General features: G+C 39.3%; 1 protein-coding gene across 4 annotated transcripts in view; it reads right to left on the reverse strand.

Annotated features, from left to right (window-relative positions):
- Positions 1–24,587, reverse strand: part of PRKAR1B (protein kinase cAMP-dependent type I regulatory subunit beta) — a 105,092-nt gene that overhangs the window by 43,406 nt on the left and 37,099 nt on the right. The gene's annotated exons all lie outside the window — the stretch shown is intronic.

A 24,587-nucleotide genomic window follows, 5' to 3' on the forward strand; every position in this document is an offset into this window, starting at 1 on the left:
ACTGTGGTCTCCAGCATACTGTCACATATCCTTAAAAGGCCAGAGCAGTAGGATGGGAACACACCCTGCACCAACACTTTGGGCACACTGCCCAAATCCAGTCCTTTGTTTATTGAGGGAGACAGCAGGCTCCGTGGAGCCCGGGCTTCCTTTCCCCACATCAGATTTGGGGGAACTTATTTTCAGAAGCATGAACAGCACTGAGACGGGCACTCCCCACCTCTCTTCCCCTTCCTATGCATCACTCTCAAGGGCTAAAGGAAATAGCTCCCCAACACAAACAAAAGGCAGCAAGGAGGAATTGTTAACTAGTCTCTTCCCTGGCCTGGTATAGGAATGGTCCATCCAGGGACCACCAATGACAGCAACTAGGTGAAACACTTCAGCCTGGAATGAAGCAAAATACTCATAATCACAATGAAGTCCAATTTACATCAAAATAGCCAGAAGATCAGCAAACAAAACCATGCTACATTTCAATGCCTTATATGGGAAATGCATATTGCAAAATCCCATTATTAGCTTATTTCCTGTTCAACTGTTCCAGAATTTATTCAGGCTCAGTTCTAGGAAATGTTTCACTCTGAAGTTCAAATTGGTCATGTCTTTCGTCTTTAGCAGCCAGAATGATTCTGCTGAGTATTGCAGCTCTGCATCAGCACCACTCATATGAGAATGGGGAGATTTCAAACCAAGCACTTCCCACTCACGCATGGTACCTGCAAGGGATGCTTAGCCTGTGACCTATAATAAAATGATATATCTAATTCATGTTGTTTCATCAAGCCCACTTGTGCTATTCCTACTCACATTCAGGAAATACCTCCACCATGGACAGAAAGCCTGCTCAGAGCTTCTATCTTTCTAAGAAACCTCTTTCTCACCTCATTCTTAGCACCAATGCAAAGACCTATAATTATTCTGAAGAGTATACAGATTGTATTCTTAAATCCACTAAACACACTTTTAATGATCTTAAATGGGTTCAACATTTCTCCAGTTCGAGGGATTTCTCTGTTGGCAGGAAGCATCTGTCCAGTGCAGGCTGTGGAGCTGCTCTCTGTACCAACCCTCAGTGCCCTCTACCTAAAAGAAATGGGAGCTGAGCTTCAGGTGGGATGGGGGAAGCTACCATGATGGTAGGTGATGAACTGGAACAAGACACCAAAGGGCCTTATGTCGATGAGACAAGTCAAGCTCTTTGTTCTTCAGTAGCTCTTGGACCTGGAAATTCAGTATGCAGAGGCTCATTTGCCTCCCTGTGGTTTCCCCTTGGCTGTGCCTTGGCAGCTCACTGAACTTCAAGAACAGTCCTGCAGCCTGCAGAAGATTTTCTTGGAGGAAAAGGCACTCTGCATGGCAGAGAAGAAAGTCTTCAATGCGATACATCCAAAAATAGGCACAACACTGTGAATATCAATAACGAAACCAAAATGTCACTGAACAAACTTGGAAACCTTTTCTTTCTTTTTTTTTTAATAGAAATACAGAGGAAATAACTACCCACAGTTTTACCCTTTCACCTTTGTTCTAAGGCTGTATTTTATTTATAACTCAACAATTGACTGTACAAACAGTGCCCAATAAATTATGTATAGCACTGCACCCTTCTCCAAAATGTTCACATTTCACTCCTACAACACTGTTTAGTTTTATCAAAAAAAGACTCTTTCACAGACTACAACTTCCAGCTGACAGTGTATTGAAGCTGAAGTCTATCAGCTGCAACAGCACTTTTACACTGATACTCTGCTGTGTAGCAGTGTAGCAGAATATTAGTGTAAATATTCTAGCACCCCATATATGTTGTGCTTTAGCAGTCTGAATCTTATTAGACCAAGAGTTTAACGAGACCTTTGAAGGGCATATCATCAAACATTAGTCTAAAATACGAACACACATACACACAAGGTACCTGAAGTCACAGTGATGTTAATTTACATCTCCAAAGTGAAACAAGGGCATATCTTTGATAAATGGTCTCTGTTCCCAAGGAACAAGGGACATGGCAAGAGGAAATGGCCTCAAGATGCACCAGGGGAGGTTTACATGGAGATGAGGAACAATTCCTTCCCCAAAGGGTGCTCAGCCATTGGAACAGGCTGCCCAGGGCAGGGCTGGAATCACCGTCCCTGAAGTGTTCACACAACGTGTAGACGAGGCGCTCAGTGCCATGGGTTAGGGGTGGCCTTGGCAGTGCTGGGGAATGGTTGGACATGATGATCTTAAAGGTCTTTTCCAACCTGGTTGATTCTACGATTCCATAATGTAAGTGACCAATAATATCATGGCTGTCACTGGAAACACACTTTCTTTTCTACTAGTGACCTACCGTTCTTAATTGACATGGTTAGGCCAAGATCTCTCACAGTGATTATGAGTCGGAATGTTTCTGCTTTTGGATGCTCAATTTGAGATTCACTAAATGGACTCAGATCTCAGATGATATGGATCAGCAGGCAGTTTCTCAACCTACAAGTCTGGCAGCCAAGAACTGGGACATTCAGAATACCACCAAAGAAAACCACCCTTCTAGAAATATCATCTCCTAAAGTGCCAAATGCTTGATATCCCTGTACGAAATCTGGCTTTTGACTTCATTCAGACTAAGTATAAAATCCAGAATTTTTTCTTACTGCACTTATCCTCAGCATCTGAAATAAGCACAAGAATGTCACAAAGATCAGTATACCAAAATACTTTGAAAATTTAGAAAATTTGGTCTTGACCCAAGCCCAAATCTGAAACCACAATAACCAGATGTATTTTCCACCTCCCGAATAAATGTCTGATGCTCCATATTCAGTTTCAGCCATGTCTCTTAGGTCTGTACTATGTAGAGAAAACAAGCTTTAAACACTGCATAAGCTAAGAAGTGGCACTTGCTAAAGGCAGAAACAATAAGGCCAAGGTAAAAAACACGTCCTGTTGTTTTCTTCCTGTGCCATGTGCCTGTTTGTAAGACATTCAATATTATTCTCTGACCATTACAGTAAAAATAAGCCCTTACAAATACACTGCTGCAAACATTTCACCACCAAGCAAAGACTGTAGCTATGTTCTCCTACAGCTCTGCAAAAGCAGGCAGTTGTATTTCTTGGGTTTGAAAGTTTTGCTAAATAATTAGGGCCAAACACACACATACACATTCCTAACAACCAAAATTTCTTTCAAACATTTTTTTTTCCCCAAGGTTTTATTCCAGCATAAATAGAAAGCCAGAAAATCAGTAGTTAAGTCTTCACCAAATGTTGAACTACCATGACTTCATCTTCTGTCCGAGCTGCAGCACCAAGAACACAGCAGCCTCTGTTTCCTGTCCCTGCACCAGCTATTTCACTACTGACACTGACCATTCTAGCAATGCTGTGTGCTGAATTGGTATGGGAATGGTTTGGGTTTTTGCCAGGGGTTTTATGATTGTGCTGTAAATGGGACGTGCTCAGAGAGATTTCCTTATTTTGTTGAAAATGCATCATTTGCCCTGTTTCTAGATGACTTCCTCAGGTAATGGAAGAAGAAGAAAACAGCGCACCACTTCTGGTACTTCAGCTGTTGTTTCATGAGACTGCAACCAAGACAGATGCACTGCACCTAGCATGTGGTAGGCACTGCATCAGCACTTGGAGGGCTCTTTCTCACCCTCTCCAGAGCCAAAGCTTTAGAGGCTTTGCAATTTTTTCACAGCTTCCCTACCTTATCTGGCTACTCAGGGTACTTGGAGTCAAACACTCCAATCAGAAGGTATCGGGGCAATTTTTGGCTTGGAAGTGTAGCTGTACGTGGGACTGTAGGTACCTGAATTTGGATCCAAAGAGAAACACTAGCTGGGCATCACTGATGTTTTCCAGGGGGATTTCTGCATATTTAATTCCTTGTAACCTTTTGATAGTATCATTCAAAACCAAATTAGAAGAAAAGATTAAGCGGCATAGAACATACAGAGAGCAGTTAACTAGTCCAACAAAATGAAACCAAGAAATGTGTTTAGACATGAAATCTCTATCAATTCAATCAAAAAATACCATCTGTCTTCTTAAGGAATATCAAAATTTAAAAGAGAGGTTTTTTAAAAGGTCAAAGATATCAAAGGCTTGAAGCAAGTTTTAACACATAAAGTGTCTTCCATGAGTGTCACAGCAGAACTGCAGACAACTGCAATCAGACCTGAAATCACAGGGGCTGATCTGCGGTTGCCTGTCATCCATCATGATTCTGACCACCTCTCTGGGTTGAGCCAATTCCCTTTTCATGCAAAGAAAACTCCACTGAAATAAATGAGACTGCACCCATTTAGACCAGCAAAGAGTCAATGACAGTGATTGCAAAATAAACATGATGAAACACTTTGCTGATTTAATTCGGTAGCATTTTATAGACCCCTTTTGCCAAGATGCAAATGCCTGTGCTACGAGGAAGCCAGTAGAGAGGCCAGGGCCAAGGGGTTCTCTTTCTCAAGAGAAGGAGTGATAAAAATAAATCACCTCATCTGCTTTTACACCTGCTTACAGTCAACACAGAATACAAGATAGACAAAAAAATAATGTGTACTGTAGATAATACAGCACTGGCAGTGGGCAACTGAGAATGAGCTTGTTAAAACAAAACGAGAGAAGGAAGATTCCAAGCACTTTCAGAACCAGACCATGGCAATGGCCAAAATAGGGAAACTATGTAAGACAATTTATCAGTTTCACAATCAGATTTCTTTCCAGCCCTCGCTCTGCTGAATGCATTGCAGGAAAGGAAAAATGGAAGAGACAAAATGTATACGTGTTAGGCAAAAATGGAAAATCCTCGTTATACCTGCAGGTTATAATTTGTCAAGAGTTCAATCAGAACAATGTCATTGTGCAGGCAGACTCAGAAAGCCTTCAGTGTGTGTGCTACACAGAGTTATTTCTTCCTTTGCTATCTCTCTAGCAAAACAGAGCAAAGCCTGTATTGTTGAGGATAGCTTTAAAAGATATGTTGCTGCTCTGGCATAATTCAACAAGACACACATTTTCTCGAATTGAGGCTGCCCTAGCAGGAGAATCCCACCATTTTAAACCTTTCCTACTTACATACCTTTAAAGTTTAGCAAACAGAGTTAATAGTAACTCCACCTTTCTTTAGCTGTAGCTCTTATTATCTGGGTATTATTTTAAGAATTCTAAAGTTGGGGGTTCTCTTCTTGTCTGTGTCTAAGAGTTTCTTATGATTCATTTCCTGAAAAGATAACAACTTTCTAGCAACCATTCTAACAACCGCTTCTCCTGCCCTGTAACGATTAACAGCACAAAATTTAAACCTTCTGCTTAATGAAAGAATAAATTCAATACTTGACCACTGAAAAAAACGCAATGGTCGATGCCATGTAGTAAGTATAAGGCTTCAATCCATACTGCCTGTTCCTAGGAACACTGCATGTCCTTGCTGATGTACAATACTGAAACCACCCAGAAACTACTATTATTATTTACTGACTACTGAGAAAGAAAAACAGTGCACCCAGGTAAAATAAGATTCCTTTATAGATGTATTTAAAATTAACAGCCCCAGCTTAAAATTGCTATAATCGAGAATGTGGTGTCACAGGCATGTACCTAATAGAGCCAGTAATGAAGCCTTAACAAAAACATTACCCATCTACTCCTGTTAATTTGTTTTCCTGTTAGGTCACCAACAAATGAATTATAGCAACAAACAAAGCTATTAGCAATTGAGAATATTTAATTACTTCATTATAATGAGCAATGTTTTGTTATTATTACAATTAAAACATGCATTAATTTTATTATAATGACCATAAAATTGTTTGAAATCAGACATGAGAAGACATTGTAAAAGGCAGGTTAACATTAAAGCCCATGTCTAATTGCATAACATTTATTAAGTCACAAGTTCACATAACTAACAGACATGTGAAACAGAAAGAAATAAAATACTGTCATCTTCTATTTCTGTGAAGTATTTCCATTTTTACTGTTCTATGAAGTCCTTTTATATTATTAATTATTGTGTCGAATAAACTGAATGCAACTTTATAAGGCAGAGCATCAGTTCATTTTACAAACTTCATGCATCTACATGTCCATGAAAGAGTTTCTGCAGGGATCTTCATCTGGAAAACCATCTGTCATTGCCTACTGCAGTAAGAGATAAGAAAAGGGGCTAAGCCTTTTGCATCAAGAATGACAAGGTCTAATCACACACTCTATCCCCCACTGCTTTTGTCTTGGCCTCCTTTTGTTCTGTTCACCCCACAGAAGCATCATGTCACCGAAGTCATGCTGCCAAGACTTTGGTTGTACCATGCTTGTCCAAGTGTGGAAATGCAACGTACTATCATCTCTACCTAACCTTTCACAAGGCTGAGGGAAGACCATGCTTCCTTCAGCTAGTCCCAGTTCCAGACCCACCAGTCTGTTTGCATAAGAATCCCTGTGGCAAGGCATGTGAGAGATGCTGGGAGATCAAGAACCTTACACAATGTACATGTTAAGCCATATACCACATTGTGTCTAATGCCAGGCTGCAGCCACACATCACCCCTTCTAGCACACCCAGCTGAACACAGGGCAGCTTTCCAAAGCCATTCACAGCACACCAGTTTCATAGGTTTTCATAGTTTGCAGTTCAAGGACAACAGCATGCTGGGCTGCACCAAAAGGAGTGTAGCCAACAGGTTGAAGGAATTATTTCCCTCTGTTGAGCCGTTGTAAAACAGCTTAGAGCATCCTGTCCAGTTTCGGGCTCCGCCATACAAAAAAGACACTAATAAACTGGAGCAAGTCCACAGTGGCCACCAAAATGGTCCAGGGCCTGGAGCATACAGCAGATGAAGAGAAGGTGGAAGAACTGTTTTTTCTCTTACAAAAAGACAATTGGGGAGATCTTATTGCTGACTACAAGAGCTTAATGGGAGGGTGTAGGGAAGACAGAGCCAGACTTTTCTTAGAGATGCACAGCAGAAGGACACAAGGCAACAGACACAAATGGGAACAGAGGAAATTACCGCCTGATATAAAGAGAAAGAAAAAACTCACTATGAGGGTGGCCAAGCCCTGGAAGAGGGGCCCAGGGAAGGGGACTGTTTCCAGACTTAACTGGGCAAGGCTCTTGGTTAGAGCAGCCAACTCTAACCAGACTCACTTTAAGCAGAAGGTAGCAATAGGGATGTCTGGAAGTCCCTTCCACCTGCTGGGAGCACAGGGTTTGGGACCCAGCTTGTCCCAGTGGGAGAGATGAGGTGGTCAGTGCCGCGCTCAGCCGCAGACACGGGGGAGGCAGGGGAGTGTGAGTCAGGAGGCCAGCTGGAGAAAATCCCATGCATAATGCATGGAAAATATGCTCTCTGTGCACTGATGTTGGAATATCTGCGGGCTTCTGCATGAAAAACTGCAACAGGACTCTGTCCCACCTTCACATACTAATAACCACCGCTCATAAGCACAGTCTGTGCATATCAGGAGGCCTTGATTAGAAATTGGGTAACATGTTTTCAGGGGGGGGAAAAGGCAGTCTGTTGAAACTGAATATTCCTGTGGAAAATGGCTGATGTCATTTCCATTTAAAACGTTTTAAAAGTTTCAAAACATCTAAATGTCCTACTGTGATATCCTCAGAAGATCTACTTCTCACTATGAAATGACTTCAAAATTAAGTTTCTTAGTAAAAGGTTCAAATCAAAATAGGGCACTGCTGAAAACGATATTCTGGTTGAGCTTCATCATATTTGTTTGCTTGTTTCCTGTGTGTGAGCATTCTCTAGATTTCCAGTCTGGAACTAAGATTTAAAATGGGGGGAAAATTAAATGACAAAAGGAAATCAAACAAGAAAAAAAAACCCAAGCAAACAACAGCAACAACAACAGAAACCAAAAACCCAGAAACTTGGGTCAATAAAATACACTTCCTACTTAGTTATGATGTACAAATATATATATATACACACACACAGAGAAACACACATACTAGACTGCATAGCCTTCTTTCTGGTTTAGTAAGTATGGTGATTAGGAACATTTTCCTTAGCCAGCAGGTACTGGACTCTAATTCAATATAGAGACATTTATGGAGGTTATATACTGTAAGAATACGGCATTGCTGCAAGCATACTCTACTGAAGCTTTAACTTTGAGAAAGCTCCAAATATATTATTATTAGAAGCACAGAAGGGCACTGTAATGAAGTCAAAGTCATTATAGGTATGAATTGGCATTGTAGAAGTGACTCAGGGAAACACTTAGACAATGACAAACTATGTACTTCAGACAAAGTGAGCCAAATTCATCCCTGGCATCACCGAAACGAGGTTGGTGTATTTTATGCTGACTGAAGAGAATGATGGCCCAGTCACAGATGACTATATACTATTTAAATTTTCCACACAATTACTTCTCATTTTCTCAAACATTATGGAAAAGTCCATTATGGAAAAGCGAAGGCAAATGCCATGCTGAAAAAAATAAGTATTGTAACTCTATAGACAAAAGTGCTTCTGGTGGGATGGAAACACAACACCACAAGAATAATTATGATCCCAAAACTCTGTTATTAATACGAAGTAAATTCCACCAGTGATAAAGGGTGACTATGACAAAGTTCCCATATTTGAACAATTTATTCCTTCTGGTACTTTTAAATCCCTTCACTCTTTAATTTCAAGCTCCCTCTTCTGGACTATCCCAATGAAGCTAGAGAGTCACTATGCACTACTTCTACTACTTTAGTAAGCAGGTCCTTGGTACCTGGCATTGATACACATCACTGGTCACCCTGTCCCACTTTCATGATGACTACAGTTGAAGTTCTTTGAAAATATAAGAATAATATACGCTGAGATTTAAATAACTCCCAGGAGGGTGCAGTTATAAATGCACTATTATGCAATCTCTCAGGGTATATGATGGAGATGTCCCTCACCATATGGACATAGGATATATACCCCTAGGGATATTCCTATATAGAGAAATAGGACATTATTAAGGTCCTTTCCAACCCTAACTATTCTATGATTCTATGATTTTAAATAATGAAATATAATAGATTGTATTTCATACGTACATAGTAAATATGAACTAAACCATGCCATGTACCTTGCCTTACTGTTCACACTGTGCAGTGAAATAACTCCAGTAATACATTTTTTGCTCTGATATTCAGACAGAGGACATGCTTTCATAAAAATGAAATTATATAAGTTTCTGGGGTCTTACATCCCTATGATCAGAAAGCTATTGTCAGAGAAAGTTTTATTCTAATAATTCACCCAATCTTTCTATTCAGAGCATATTTACAAGCAAACTGTTGTAGTCATTGAACTTGGACATGAACACAATATTAATTCATTTTCATTATTTTCCTTCAAGTTTACTTTTTTTTTTTTCCCTCCGTGCAAGAATCACTTCTAACAGTTTTCTATAAATAGTGGGAAATTAAGTGCATTTGATAATTATGATTGCTCCTTCAAACCATATACTTACTGCTCCTACATGCTATTTTTATAACTACAGCTCCTGCACCTAGAAAAAAAGCTTGAGTGCCACAAGAGAGCACCTGTGCCTGGCAACTATATCAGCACAAAAATAGATAAGAATTATCAGGTATGAGGTTAAAATCTTTTCCCTTCTATCCCTGGTTGCCCTTGCCATTAGCAGAAAGACCAGGATACTGCAAGAACGCTAAAGATTCCAGTGCTACAGAATAAGATGATGCTAAAGACTGACAAGGTGCTCAATATAAACACGTTTAGAGGGTTTTTTTTAATCATGTTGATGCAAAATAGTTTTGCACATCAGGAAACTCCTAAGGTAATTCTGTATAATTGATAATGTGTGTATCAATATGTAGTGCCACTGGGAAAGCTCGGAAGTGATTAGAGACTGAAGCCAAGGCCCTGCAGAACTGAGGTTCCCAAGTCACTCAGCAGCATGCCGGCTGCGAGGCAGAGGAACGCATGCTGCAACTAATCAAGCAGTGTTTGACATGCATCTCCTCTGGCTGACAAGCACATAACATACGGCTGCAACCATCTCCCACATCTTGCTTAATTAATTTCCATCCTTGTTGTGTGCTCCCACACCTGGAGATATCAAACAGCTGCGTATAATAAAAACACTTTAACCTGTGTTAATGGATAGGATTCAATTTCGTTTATAATTGGATCTGTAAATGAAATCATTATAAAACAGCTGATAAAGGTTCTCTAGAATGAGTCAGAATGGGTTTTTAAAAGTGTGTAAATCTAGTGTTAAAGAGCTGATGAATAAAATTCAAAGCTGACACAAAACCACATGTCCACAAGCACTTGCTTTTCTATTTGCATATCTATTATAGCTTACAGACATGTGCAAACTCATACACCCACACATTTTCCTTATGTTTTCCTTAAGTTCATCATTACTCCCCTTCATCTCTGATTCACAGCATTTCTGAGATAGAATCTTTTACAATAAAACGAACTAGAGATAAAATTTCCCAAGACAATAAATACTTCTTTTGCAGGCGCTTTTTAGTGAATTTTCACAATTAAGCAACTTCATTTTTTTACAGCTCCACTAATTCAAAGAAGACGAAAACAGAGGTCAATTAGATCAGATGATACATACACTTTTTCTTCATTGATCTCTATTTGCAGGGGTTTGAAGGAAAGGAAGCCTTTGTAAGCATGAAGAGCTGGTCAAATCTATAGATACACAAACACAGGCCTAAGGGCACGCTTTCCTCATATCTACATAAATAAATTCAAATGTAGTTATATTACTTTGTTCCATCTTTCTTAACGTTCTTCTTTCTCAGACTTCATTAACCAGTAAGATGTACGTCAAAGCCACCTTGAAGACACCCAGCAATACTGGCAACAACACCTGCTATTTCCAACCTCACAACACTAATTCCCAGCAGTTTGCTGTGGTCTAAAAACCTGTCTAGCAAACATGGCCCTAATCTCTTTTTTTCTGTATTCTGCTGCAAACAAGAAAAAAAATCAAGAGTGCTCAACGTTAAATTCTGCACTGTAACGTTCACGGGTCTACTTTTATCTTTCCACAGTGATAGCAAATCTGGAAATCTAAGCTATGTTGGGCTTTCATTAGCATTGCTGGGATGGGAGAGGGGGAAAAGCAGTGTTGTGTATGCCTTCCTGCATATCTGCAGTACATTTTTTAAATGCCTGGTTGAAAAGGAACATGAAGAATTCGTCGGGCAGGCTGGTGGATCAGTATTAACACAGACATTTGCATTCGCTCTTAGTCCAAACCTTCAAACACCTTCTGCTTGGCTCTGCTAACCCCATGTTTACTTTCACACCGGTATCATTTTTAAGCAGGAAGAATTACATTTTATGGCATTAAATAAGCTAGGATAAACTCAGCCTCGAAACAAATTGCAAAAAAACCTTGCAGAAGTATATTATCACACGACTCATGTTGCTTCCTCCCAACTAAATAACCCTCCCAGTTTACAGATTTCTGTTTAATTTGGCCTCTGGCATGACAGAAAGGAATTTTTTGCCCATTTACACAACTCTATGAATCAAATGTTGACAACAGTAAGCTGCTCCTCAGTCTGACTTTGAGGCATGCACCAAAAACCAGCCAAGTGCTGTACTTGCTCTATCAGGCCTTGTGCATAAACCAGCTATGATATGGCCTGTAGCATACAGATCCCTCTGAAAAAAAACAACCAAAACCTAAAAGAACGTTTCAGAGTTCCTTCTCTCGAAGGCCTGATGTATCAGCAAGCATAATTGTTCCAGATCTGGAATCCTGACTGGCTGCACTGCTGTGAACTGCTCCAACACCAGCACCTTAAAATACTCTGTATGTAAGTTGCGGACTGATTTAGGTTAAGTTTAAAAAATAGTTTAAAAAAACAGAATATTTTGCTGTTTAAGAAACGTATCTCCACTGGTTTGAATATATTTTTAATGTAGGGCAAGCAGGCTTTATTTGTGTTGATATGAAATTCCATAATAGAGAAATGAAGAAGAAATTTCTATACTAAAGCCCACTTAAAATAAATCCAATTAAAGGGAATAAAAAGGACAAGAGAACAACTAATTCCTTGCCTTTGCTTCTCTTCAAAGAATATTCATATAAATCCCTGCTCTGACATTTATGCCGTTTCATGTGACAGGGATCAGAATTCTCCATAGCATGTTTTTAAACCATTTACCCCGACAGCACCTTTATAATGAATAATAGAAACCTCTCCACGTTCACAGAACATTTTCTATAGACTCACAAAGGGTTTAACCCTGCAAGCTTTTATCCATGTGAGCAGTCAGCACTCGAAATAAAAGGAGTAATTTAACAAAAAGGGGGTGGGAGATGAGAGATTTGGAGTGAGAATGTTCTGGGATGAAGAACATCTCTCTTATCTGTGCTGGTGAAGTGGCTTGTAATCACGAGTATTATGTATGTGCTTTGTAGTGGAATAATAATAATAACAAGGAAAATTTCAAGCTTAGTGCCTGAATTAAGTAACTGCCCTGGATCCCTCACACTGCTTTATTTTAAACAGAGAGCTTCACAACTTGCTGACCCACATCAGATGCTTCCTTTACGTGTTCCTGTGGCCAGAGGAGGTGGAAGAAGGTCATAGGTGTTTAAACCCCATTTTGCATCTCACTCCTTAAGGGGAGGGCATCAAGAGGGACCTCACCCATGGCTGAATGCCTTGAGATAACATTTAGACACAACGCTTATGTCTTAAGTATACAGCCAGGAAAGGGCAATGTCTGTGCATGGGTAGGGGTGACAGCCTTCAGAAACTCAAAAAGCAACACTCCAGACTTTGGGACACAGTTTGAATCTAGACTGAGATGTTATCATACTAAATCAAATGCAATTTAGTAGGAACACTGTAGAGAAATTTAATCTTGGTGAGGGCCAAAAGAAAGAAGGAGGCAAAAAGTGTTTCTTAAATAGAGGAGATAAAGATGGCAGGAGATAACAAGGTCAGACTAGGTGGTCAAAAGGTCCCTGCTAACCCTAAACTCAGTGACAGATACAGAAAAGCAAACATCTGATCTTGGAAAGATTTGTACATACAATAAATGGCTTGGAAAAAAGACCAGAAAAGAGCCAGCTATCAAAGCAACGCTTATACCCTGGTAGTAGGTAAATACATGATGAACCACACAAATACACACCAGTACTACGGGCCACCTCCCTCTCCATTTCAAACCACAACTTGCACTCACATTCCTGAGATTCCCCTCAAAAAACGGACTGCACAAGTTTTGGAACACCTCCACAATAACATCAGGTTATTAAAAAAAACCTTAAACGAATAAACAGATCTGAAAAATAAACTACCATAGGATTTGTAACATTAAGTTGACTTTAAAAAATAGACTAATACATGCAAAGGTCACTAAAATATTTATATTAATGATGGAGCTGAACACTAAGCAGATATTGACTTCTGTTAAGGTGAACCTCAAGATTTATTGGCCCAAGAGATAAACGCTGACTGAGATAAATCCAAGGTCAATATTTACTACCAAGGACAATAAATCTTCGTGGCCTATGAAACATTAAATACATAAATACATGTGTACATATACATTTACAGACACAAGTGTATCTACAGATTTTACACAAATTATTTGGAAGAATGATCATCAACATCATTTGTTACAGCATGTTTTCTTAATTTTGCTAGAAAGAACCAATGAACAATTATGAACCTCTGTAAACCAGATCTATTTGCATATGTCAGCACTGATGATAAGGGTGACATTTCTGCTTCTCCAAGTGACTCCCTTTGCCCACCAAGCTGGATGAAAGGTTTCTAAGATACAAAGGGAAGTCAAGACCTTAAGTGTGAATTAGCTGCCCTATTTCCATCTTAGCTTGAGAACCCATGCTTGTAACTTAAGAAGCAGAGTTACATGCAGCAAAGTTGTCTGAATAATGGTTGCGCTCTAGACTTATGAGCCACAAAGATTTCTGATGGAGCACTTCTGATTCAATGTACCTTCATCTAAGGTCAAGTTTCTTCCCATGCAAGATGAGCACAGGAGGGGAATATGTGGGTATTCTAGAAGTGTTTTAACAGAGGCACTTTTACTGTAGTTGTGGTCAATTTTGTATGAGCTCAGAACAAAGACATATCAATCAAACTGAGCAAAATAAATAAATAAAAGCATTAGATGACTTTCAGAGTCATAGGCTTTTTTCCTTGAACTAGAAAAGCAAATAAATTTAACAGGAGTGCTGACAAAAGTAGACCTTCTTCCTCCAAACAGTATACAAGATCTAAGCCAAAAGGAAACAGATGACTTTGTGTGTTTGTAGGAAGTGATTAGAGAAGGTAGAACTTAATTTATTAAGATGGGAGACGGTGATTCTTTTGTTGACTTTTCAGGTCAAGTGTTAAAACCTTCTGCAAATAAGGCAGTAGATACACTACAACTAAGCCCTAATGGTTCAGGAGACTGGGCTGTTTTCATACCCAAGGCTTTTCTTGTTCTTTGAACAATTGCTTTGGAAAGCCAAGTGAGAGAAATTTGCATGCCTCCTGGTGGCCTCCCCTTTGCAAACTGTACCGGCACTGGCAGCTAGAGGCTGGTTTGGACCAATGTATCTTACTGTGCCAATACAGGACAGTGCCTAAAGCCAACGGGGACAGCTTCAGAACTTTTTCCTGTGCATCCAAGGGATGACAGAACAAGCAAAAAAAAAAAAAAAAAAAAGGAAAAGGGAAGAAGAAAAGGAAAAAGAGAAAAAACCCCAACAAACCAAAAACAGAACAAAGTGCTCTAAAAAGAAATATTTCATTTATCTACCAGCCTGACAAGTCCCAGAGAGGAATGTGGTGCTGCACAGGCAGTGCTGGCCACTGGATTTGCAGGAAGGAAGACCAATTAGAAGTGCTGGGCAGGAAAAGGCCTGTTAGCACTGTTACCTTTAACTTAATCTTTAATCTCCTCCTATGCCTCCAACTTGTCACCACAGGCATTAATCACCTTGCAGGTCTTCCATCGATCTCAGGCTCATTTATATTATTTGTTTTAATGGCCTCTCTCATGCCACTGGTGTTCGGTGGTGTATAGCTCTGCCCTTATTTCCTGCTGTTTTGGTCCATCAAAGCCTTGTGGTTTATTTTTACGCAGGTTTCCGAAGGCTACAGTATATCCACAGGTTTCAGTGATCATATCACAGTTGACCTCTACAGAGAGTACTCCAAAACAATCCATGAAATATTATTGCTCCAAATATTTTAAAAGCCTCTGAAGTCTCATTAAGATGAGCACTTTATATTTCATTGAATTTTATTAATGTTCTTAGCCATTCAAGGAATGGCAGAACGGCTGCACTCTTAAGCAGGATTTATTTCTTAGCTTGCAAAGAAAGGAAAAGTGATTTTCAGCTATACAAAAATTGGAACACGGAAGGAAGATAATAAACAGACAAGCAAAAGACAAAATGTCTTTGTACTCTGTCTTGTAAATCCAGAAGAGATCTAAGTGTTTTCTCAACAGAGAGAATTGCTATATAAAACTTACAGCCAAGATTTTCAAAATTATAAGCCAAAAATCCATATTGATGGGTTTTCAGAACTGGTAATTTCAGGACAATGGTGTTCAGGAAAATGTAATGCCAAAATAGACTCGATTAAGAAGCACAACTTTGAAACGCTTAGCAAAAGGACTGCTGTTTCCTTTGAGTAGAAGCTGTGTTCAGAACAGGCAGATTGTGTTTCTTGCAAACTGTTTACCCCTGTGAGGATGCTTGTAAAAGGGACAATCAGTGAACAGCAACCACAATATTCAGAATGTTTACACTTAATGTCACTTTCACTTTGAAATAGTACCAAAAATTTTCCCTTAAAACTCAAGCTCTTTTGGCTACTGTGAAGAGCCCACTATGGATTCTTAATGCAATACAATGTATATTTTATATGGTAACATATTTTATATGGTGATTATTTCACAGCAGGCAAAATGATGAGGAAATAACAAGGAAAGTTTTGGATGAGATTTTAAGAGAAGTAGTGACTCAGTGACCTGCTGGGATTAAAAATGGAGAAGCATAAACCTCTTTCAGTTTGATTTTTTTTTAATTACAAATAGAGATTTCTAAAAATGCTGTCTACATCACTAGTATTTTGAGGAGGAGAGAGCCTAGTAGTTAGTTTTCATTCATGTCAAACCTAAATCTGTTAGATATCCCACAGTCTGAAATTCTTATTCCGAAAGGCTCAGGAAGGTGTATTTTGCCTGATGTGAAATCAGGATTGCAGTGTGAATGCCTGACCTCTTATTAATCACCTCAGAAAAGACTGAACTAAAAGGCACTTTGTTCATCATCTTTGATGGCTACAGATTGATGTCATCCCAAGGTAACCTGTGCAGCTATAGATTCACCATTAGTCCAACCTCACTAACGCAAGGCTTAAAGACAGACTTTGAAGGCAAGACTAATGAAAGTCATAGAGATAATTGGAAAATGAGGCCCACTGCAGTATCTGCTTTCTCCCTTTATTTGATAACTGATATTCTAGATAAAATAAATCAATCAATTTTTCAAGGGAGCCTGTTCACTGCTATGAGCTAAACTGCTGTTTCAAATGGGAAAATTGATTAGGAAGAAGAACCGTAATGTTTTTAAGGCAATAATTTAAGGGGGATTAACAACAGTTCATATTGGAAGTGGAAGAAGAAGCCCAGAAGTAATTTTATGAAGAATATTTCAAGGCACAGTCTTAAGAAGTGGAGATACTGTGTTCAGAGGTATTGCACAGAGTATCACAGGACAGAAATGGATGCTTTTGATGGCTGAAGTAGGAAAGTTGGAATGCAATTCAGTAATCTAACATGAAAGGCCATGCATGTAGAAGTTACAGCAATGATTTCTACTTTAGTATGAATTTATTAAATCACTGGATAACTTTAAGCTACCCTTTTTTACTCTTGACCAGGAAAAAAACCAAAACCACCCTATATCAGTACCAAATAGGTCACTTCCAAGTGAGCAAGGAAGTGTTAATGACATTGTAAAAAGAAGCTCTGTAAATGATCACCCGTTAATATTGTGCACAATTCTAATCAACCACGTGCAAAAGAAACAAAGAAACAAGATGCATTTGATCCAGAAAGATATATATATATAAAGGGTATTCGGGGGTGGTAAGTATATTGCAGAGCCTATCTTTTAGAAAAGAAGAAACAAGTTTGAATCATTTACAGCAATAAAATAAGAACAGATAACATTTTAATTAAGAAATACATAGAGATGAGAGGCAAGAGTAAGGGTCAACATCAGAGTTGAAGAAGAGTTATTTTAACTAATGGACAATGAAGGCATGAAAAATCAACACATATAAACATTTAGTCTGGAAATCAGATGCTCTCTTGCCGTGGGAACAGTAGCGTAATGTAGCAGCTTTCCATCAACGGTAGCCCTATACACTGGAGAAAATAAAAATATCTTCATTTAGGTTATCTGATGACTCGGTTTTCTAAAGTATCAGATGGCAGAGCTTAACGATTCAAGAGATTTAGACTGCATACCCAAGGACAAACAAATCAATGTTTCCTAGCAGGGAAAGGAAGAGTAAAACAAGTGCAGGGCTGCTGTCAGAGAAGACACTCTGATTTCTGACAGCCTACTCTTGTAACTGAGATGAAATAGCTGGAAACCTCATCAGATTTGTTCCTCTCAACTTTTTAAAAGATGAGAGGCAGTGCCAAACACTCAAAACAATAACGTCTTGCCTTTATAAACAACCTTTAGTATCACTGGATATAAACCAGAGACTTGGACATCTGCTGAGCATGCCTATTGGATTGGCATTAGTGCTCTCCCCCTGGCTTGCACGGAAGGCAACGGGGTCAGGAATGAGACATCTTGTTCTTCAAAAACAATCTTCCATTTTGCCACTGGTAGCTTTCAGAATCCACCTCCTATATAGCTGAATTCTCTTTAATTTTGCCTGCTTTAGGAGTTTTTTTGAACATAGTCTAGATTTCAGTTAGAGGCAGAGAATCCATCTAACTGCATGTGTTGTGCTGCATTACTATTGGGAGATGTGTGGAGTTTGGTCTCTTGGCACAGCCATGGATAATGCTGTATGTCCTGGTACATCCTGGGAACAGATTGTCTGAGACTACTGCAAGAGTTCTATTATTACAGATGTAGCTTGGGACTGCCTTTCTCACTGTTCCACCAAGCATCCTTCTCTAGCCTTTAATCTATCTGCTAATAAATGTTATTTTTAAACTGCACTAGCCCTCTCCATATTTTGCACATTCCCACCAGAGATGCAGACAGCCTTTATCCAGACAAACATGCCAGATGGACAGGGGATGAGAGTAACTGGAAAAGGTCAGTACCAGTGGGAGAGCAAGAAAGAAGGTGCAAGGCCAAAATAACGGTACCATTCCCATAATCCCCCTATTCTTCCACCCTTGCCAGGAGATCCTGCTTGGCATAGCCTGGCATCATGCTGGATGAGACGCAAAACAAACCACTGCCGTATGCCATAAAACATTTCTCCATCTTTCATTAATGGGATGATTAAACTAAAATGGAGTTGCGGATGAAACCAGTAACTGGTAAAGGCACTGTGTGATTCAACCAGGTCCAGAGGCATTTGGGTACAGTGTGAGATCATTAACACCCAGCTGACGGACTAAAAGAAAAGCAAAGGAAATCTCTGAGGTCCCTCTCTTTCGTCCTTTCACCGGTCTGAAGACCAGACAGAAATATGGGCATGTGTAGGGGAGTGCTAGCTATTTTAACCAAAACATTTCATCCATCCCTAAATATGGTCACAAGATTTTAGATACTTGGCTTACTCTTAAACATTAAGATTCTGAATTATCTCCAACTGTGTAGGCTGTAAAAGAAAATGCATAAACCAGCAATCCTGCAAACTCCCTAGAAACATATTCATTGCCAGTTTTTTCTCTGTAGCTGTTATATTAATCAGTGTCTTAAGAAATTAGAATGCCCTGTGATTTTATCTCTTTCAAACCTAATAAGTAATGCTTTGCAATTAACTTCAACTCACTCTCCTAAATGGCATTATCTATCATCTAGATACACCAAAGGAAAATGCCAAGATTATGGCACCAAGTATATGGGTTGCATTTTCCTTTCAGTGAGCAGCAAGCAGCAACATTTCAGTGGCATCTTGGTTACTCTCTTAAGATTTCTAACCCAAATGGAAAAAATGTGAAAAGATCAGCTGTTCTCAAAAATATTGCCAAAAAACCATTCACGGAATTTTGCCTGCATCAGAACTCCAACCATTTTCCAGAATCTGGCCTTGAACCAAACTCGAGAGCCCAAATTTCAGGTTTCAGTTTTATATCTTATCAGATACTCATACCCAAGTTCATCTTTCAAAGCAACCTATGTTGCACATGTGTAGAAGCGTGAGTGTACACACAGTGAGTGTGACACTGGGGTGTAGTCAATGCATTTTATTTCTGTACTTGTAAATGTATATAGTCCCACTGAAACATCTCTCCTCATCTGCCATATGAAAGTGTTATATATATGGAACGAACGGTGTAAGGTATTATCAACATAAATTTGGCATAGTCAATTTATAAACACGTTTGGTAATATCTGATTTTAATTGACGAATGTTGATAAAAAGGGAATTTATGTTGCCTTTCAAGACTCATGGGCTAGAATACTTTTTTTTCCCCTGAAATTGAACAGATGCCAGAAATATATCAGAAATTGCAAAGTGGAAGAGAGCAGCACACTGAGGGCCAGGAGGAGAAGCAAAGTGGAAAATTACCAGAGTGTAAAACTTACGGAGTTAAGAAAGAAAGGCAGAGTGGCATCACTGAGAATGCCAGGGGGATAGAGACAGAAGAGAATTCAAGTTGACCAGAAATTACTTCAATAATATAAGCCAGGGACTAAAAACATCCTGCGAGTTAAACCCTGAGTTTTCAATAAATGTAACTCCAATATCCTACCAATCACCAAATCTCCAAGCGCAATGGATGGGTTTTGCCACACAACACAGATAAGCAAACACAGAATCACTAGGGTTGGAAGGGACCCCGGGAGATCACCTAGTCCAATCCCACTACCAAGACAGGGCCACCAGGGTGAGTCTTTTCTCATATCTCATCTGCATTTCAGAAAAGCAAACTTATAAATTTGCTTTATATATGACTTTTAATTATGCTGATTTTTCATGCCTCTGTGACTGGAAACCTGAGTCACCCTATTTATTACAAGAGGCTGAATGTGGGAGCAAAGAACTAAAAACCACTAGAATAGTAAAAGAAAAACCATGAACTTTAAAAAAATTCAGGAAAATATACTGGTTTTAAAGTCATATACTTGAAATCTGTGCAATGCTGTGCTGATTCAGTGTTATACTCTTGCATTAATTAAATCAACAAAAATAAGAAAGGAAAAAGCAGACTCCAGTAACAGGAAAACATTAATTCAATCACATCAGAAATACACTCTTTTTTTATGTGAGACTTCCAGTAACTATGAAAGGCAGCCAAGTTTCGACTGCTCCCAGAATCTGTAAAATCTAATGAGTGACTTTCTGATTGAGTTAGTTTTTACGAAAGAGCTATCTGAGAGTGCAATTTAATTCTCTCCTACCAATATTTTCTGTTGTTTTGCTCCCAGTTCACAGCTCCTTTACTTTGTCCACAGCTCCTTTACTGCAACCATAAATTTAATATCGATTAATCCTCCTGCTTGAAGTAGCTTCCACTGACACCCACTGAGCTCCTCCAGATTATAAGAGCTTATTTACATAGATCCCCTTTCAGGATCAGAAACTCACTTTGTAATTTTATTCATCATCCACAATAGCAAAGGATATCCAAAAAGTGGTCAACATAGATAATGGTTATAGTTACCCTTCTTAATAAAAAGCTGAAAACACAACAGGCAAAGAGCACCTTTTAGGAGTCAACTACTATTAATATGAATACACTTCACAAAGCTTTCCATCATTTGCTTTTGACTTCCATTCATCCTTTCTCCTAGTGCCCTGCACAGACTTTCTATCAAGCTACAAATCAGACACTACAGCTGGATTCTCCTTTCTCCTGAGCCTTAACGCAGTTAGATGGCATTAATAAGTATTGATTTACATCCATGAAGATCTTCTACTTCTGCCTTAATCTTCTATCTGATCCATTAGCAGCAGTTAACAAGACAATATGCTTTGACTAGACAATATGCTTTCGAGGGACTGCTCAAGTCCAACAATGCTTAAAATGACCTAGGCCACAGAGAAGGAAAAAGTGCAGTTAGCAGCTCCAAATGGAGTTAGCAGTTGATACTGATCATAGTCAACCAGTAATAAAACCCACCCCGCTGCACACTAGAGCAGCCATACTGTTTTGCTGTGTCAGAAGGACCAATCCTTCCAGTTCCTACGGCAACAAGGGGTACCACCAAGCCCTCCCTTTTGCCTGGCTCTCATGACAAGATGATGAGACTGGTGTCTCAGCACTGAACATCTTGTTTTCTCACCCAAAGGGCTGCAATTCACTCTCTTACTTCACATTCCACACATTTTCACATGTGTAATATTTTCGCATGTGCATATTTTTAGCCTAACTAGTTGAAAGGAAAAGCAAAGGAAGCTAAAATCGGAAGTATTATTTTGCACTATTGAGCATATTAATGATGCCTTTCCAACCTCATCAACATTCGCATCAAAACTAACATGCTCATTTATATTCTTCATATAATACTAATTATGTGTACAGCAGCATGATACCCTGTATGAGGAGCTATCTCACTACAAGAGATGAAAACATAATGTTACGATTCTGACCTTGTGATGATACAAGTAATTAATTACTCCAAAGAATACTGATTGTAATAGGCCTAAAATGTGGTCCCTAGAGAAGCTTTAAAGATCATGTAATTACAAAAGATGCTAAATAATTTTATTTAGGGGTGGTGTCAGTGGTGAAAATTTCCCTTGAAAAGGCACAGGAGTAAAGCAATTCTGACTATTGCCCTGGCTTCTGCTGGGATAGAGTTGATTTTTTTTTCCTTAGTAGCTGTACAGTGCTGTGTTTTGGATTTAGTATGAGAATAATGTTGATAACACACCAGTGTTTTAGTTGTTGCTAAGTAGTGCTTATTCTAAATCAAGGACTTTCCAGTTTCCCATGCTGTGCAAGTGAGCAGGTGCACAAGAAGCTGGGAGGGAGCAGAGCCAGCACAGCTAAAGGGATATTCCATACCATAGAACATCATGCTCAGCTCGGGTTAAACCATGACACTATATAACACTTCAGTATTGCAAAGAATGTTTTCGCAAAGAATTGCAAATTCTTTGAAAAAATATTCTTTGCAGAGAGTTTCTGTTTGCAAAGGCCTAGAGAAGAAACATTACTATATACGATACTGTTTTTACCACCCTATTCTCCTTCAACTGTAACTGTAACTGAAGTACTTATCTAATCACATGCATAGATATGTCAACAAAAGCATTACATAAATTATACACAGTTTCTAATAAGTAATGACAAAAATGGGTCAAAATACTGATTTACCAATTTTTCATATTGAAGAGTAGCCTGGAGTCTGCGCAATGTCTTGGACAGCCCCATTATCTACAAGTTTCAGCAATATTCAGCTGAGAAAAAATAAAAGCTGCACTCTACAGATGTACGGTATCTTCTTCAGCTCTAATGGAGGACACCCAGTGGCCAGGTACAGCAGTAGAAATACATTCTCTGGGTACCTACAGGTCTGTATAAAAGGATTTGGGAATAGAAGAGAGTGGGAAAACGGTTTTTGTGCCTTACTACTTTAGCTTTGACTTGCTCTTTCAGACTACCAAGCAGCAATTCTGCAGCTGCTGTTAGAGACAGCTCTCAAAGAGTACTGGGGATACCCAGCTTCTGAGCAGCACACACACTGCTGATGCCACTCTGACAATAAATGGGGTTTGAAGTAGCATTTGTATGGTCTGAAGCTTCTCTTTTCCCAGCACACTACCAGCCTTTTCTCTCTCATGATGCAGCACCTTCACAGAAAGATTCACATCCACACAGAATTTTGAGGAGTTTTAACATAAATGCCTATTTTGACAACTTTAAGCCTAGCCAGCCTGAAAACTCAGCTGAAGTGCTTTTTAGAAGTACTGCTGGTACATAATATGTCATGTGGGGTTAGCTGAGACAAAGGTTTAAATAATAGCACATTTAAGAAATTCTGTCAGATGGGTGTAGATTCAAAATATGTATTAGACTCACCTATAATCTCACATGTGTAAAAAATACAAAAAGCCACTGAGAGATGTGCAGTAATTCCAGTGCAAAACAAGATCAATGTCAAGACCACTGAAGATTTCCCAACCACAAAATTACACTGCTGCAAAGATCACTGAAGTCAGTTGTAATACATTATGTGAAGCAATAGGCAGAAGAGCTAAGACAAAATGCAGTAAGTTCTAAAAGAGATAATGTTTTTCATGTGGTTCATCTCTTGCTTTATACAAATCTCTGACCTGTTAAAACAGGTTTCTGTTTACACACTGAACTACAGCCTGTAAACAGAAATACACGGCTTCAGTTTTTCACGCACAATAAAAATTTCAAGTAATTTGTGTACTTATGGCAATCTCAATTTTAGCTTCCAGGGCTTAGGGTTTGGAAGTACGCTTTTGACTGCTTATATTTTCTTTGTTACTTTATACTTCTCCATTTTAATAACCTTGAACACAGTGACCCCAGGTGGCGGATACAACGATGGCTGCTTTCAGAAGCTGAGCCAGACCTTCGTATTTCATTGTGAGGCTGAGAAGTCTCTGTGTCCTAACTCAAAGTCCCCGGTGGCAGTCCAGATCAGCTCAGTCTCTGCTATGGGACTGAGGAGGGTTTGTTTCAAGCAGATCAATAAAAGTCATAATGGAACAGAGGCCTTGTTAAGGTTTCTATCTCAGAACCACCATTCCCCATTTATGCATGGAGGTTTCTCTAACAACACAACCTTAAACTTTGCTTGAGTGCTGGAAGCAGTCCAGCAGCACAAACCTCTGGATCTGGGCTAAATCAGAATGCTGAGAAGCCAGGTGAGGTACCCGGCACAGATCCTTGTGCTGCCACAGCCAGGCAGTTGCTTGCCCTAACTTGACCATGTAGGTACTCCCAGTTTGCCCTGTAGACATGCACAGCGTTGCTTATCGAAATAAGACACAGATCTTGATCCAACAAAAATCATTATCTCCAACACTTTGATTTTAATAGGACTTAGGCATCTCAATGCCTCCCTCTAAGCTTCAGCTGCCACATTTGTGACCCATAGTGTAAAACAACACCAAAAAAAGCATTACCAATTCAAAACACAAACTAACAGTAGGCAGACAACTCACAGTAGCTTCTCCATCTTTAAAACCCTGTTATTTCACAGGTAAAACAGATCAGTGAGTCAGCTCTCCTCTGGTGTGAGCTGCACAGCAGACAGAGCATCTGTAAGGCTTTGCTTAGAGGCTGCAGTCCAGAAGAGAAAAGTGTGCTTTAGAGTTGATGTAAATATATTAATTGGAATATAAAGGGAGACTTTTTAAGCTGCTCACCAATGGAAAAGCTGCCTAACACTATTTATTACTCAGTACTTTAATTCATATCA

The sequence above is a fragment of the Lathamus discolor genome, chromosome 6 (assembly GCF_037157495.1).
Source record: "Lathamus discolor isolate bLatDis1 chromosome 6, bLatDis1.hap1, whole genome shotgun sequence".
Taxonomy (NCBI): Eukaryota; Metazoa; Chordata; class Aves; order Psittaciformes; family Psittacidae; genus Lathamus; species Lathamus discolor.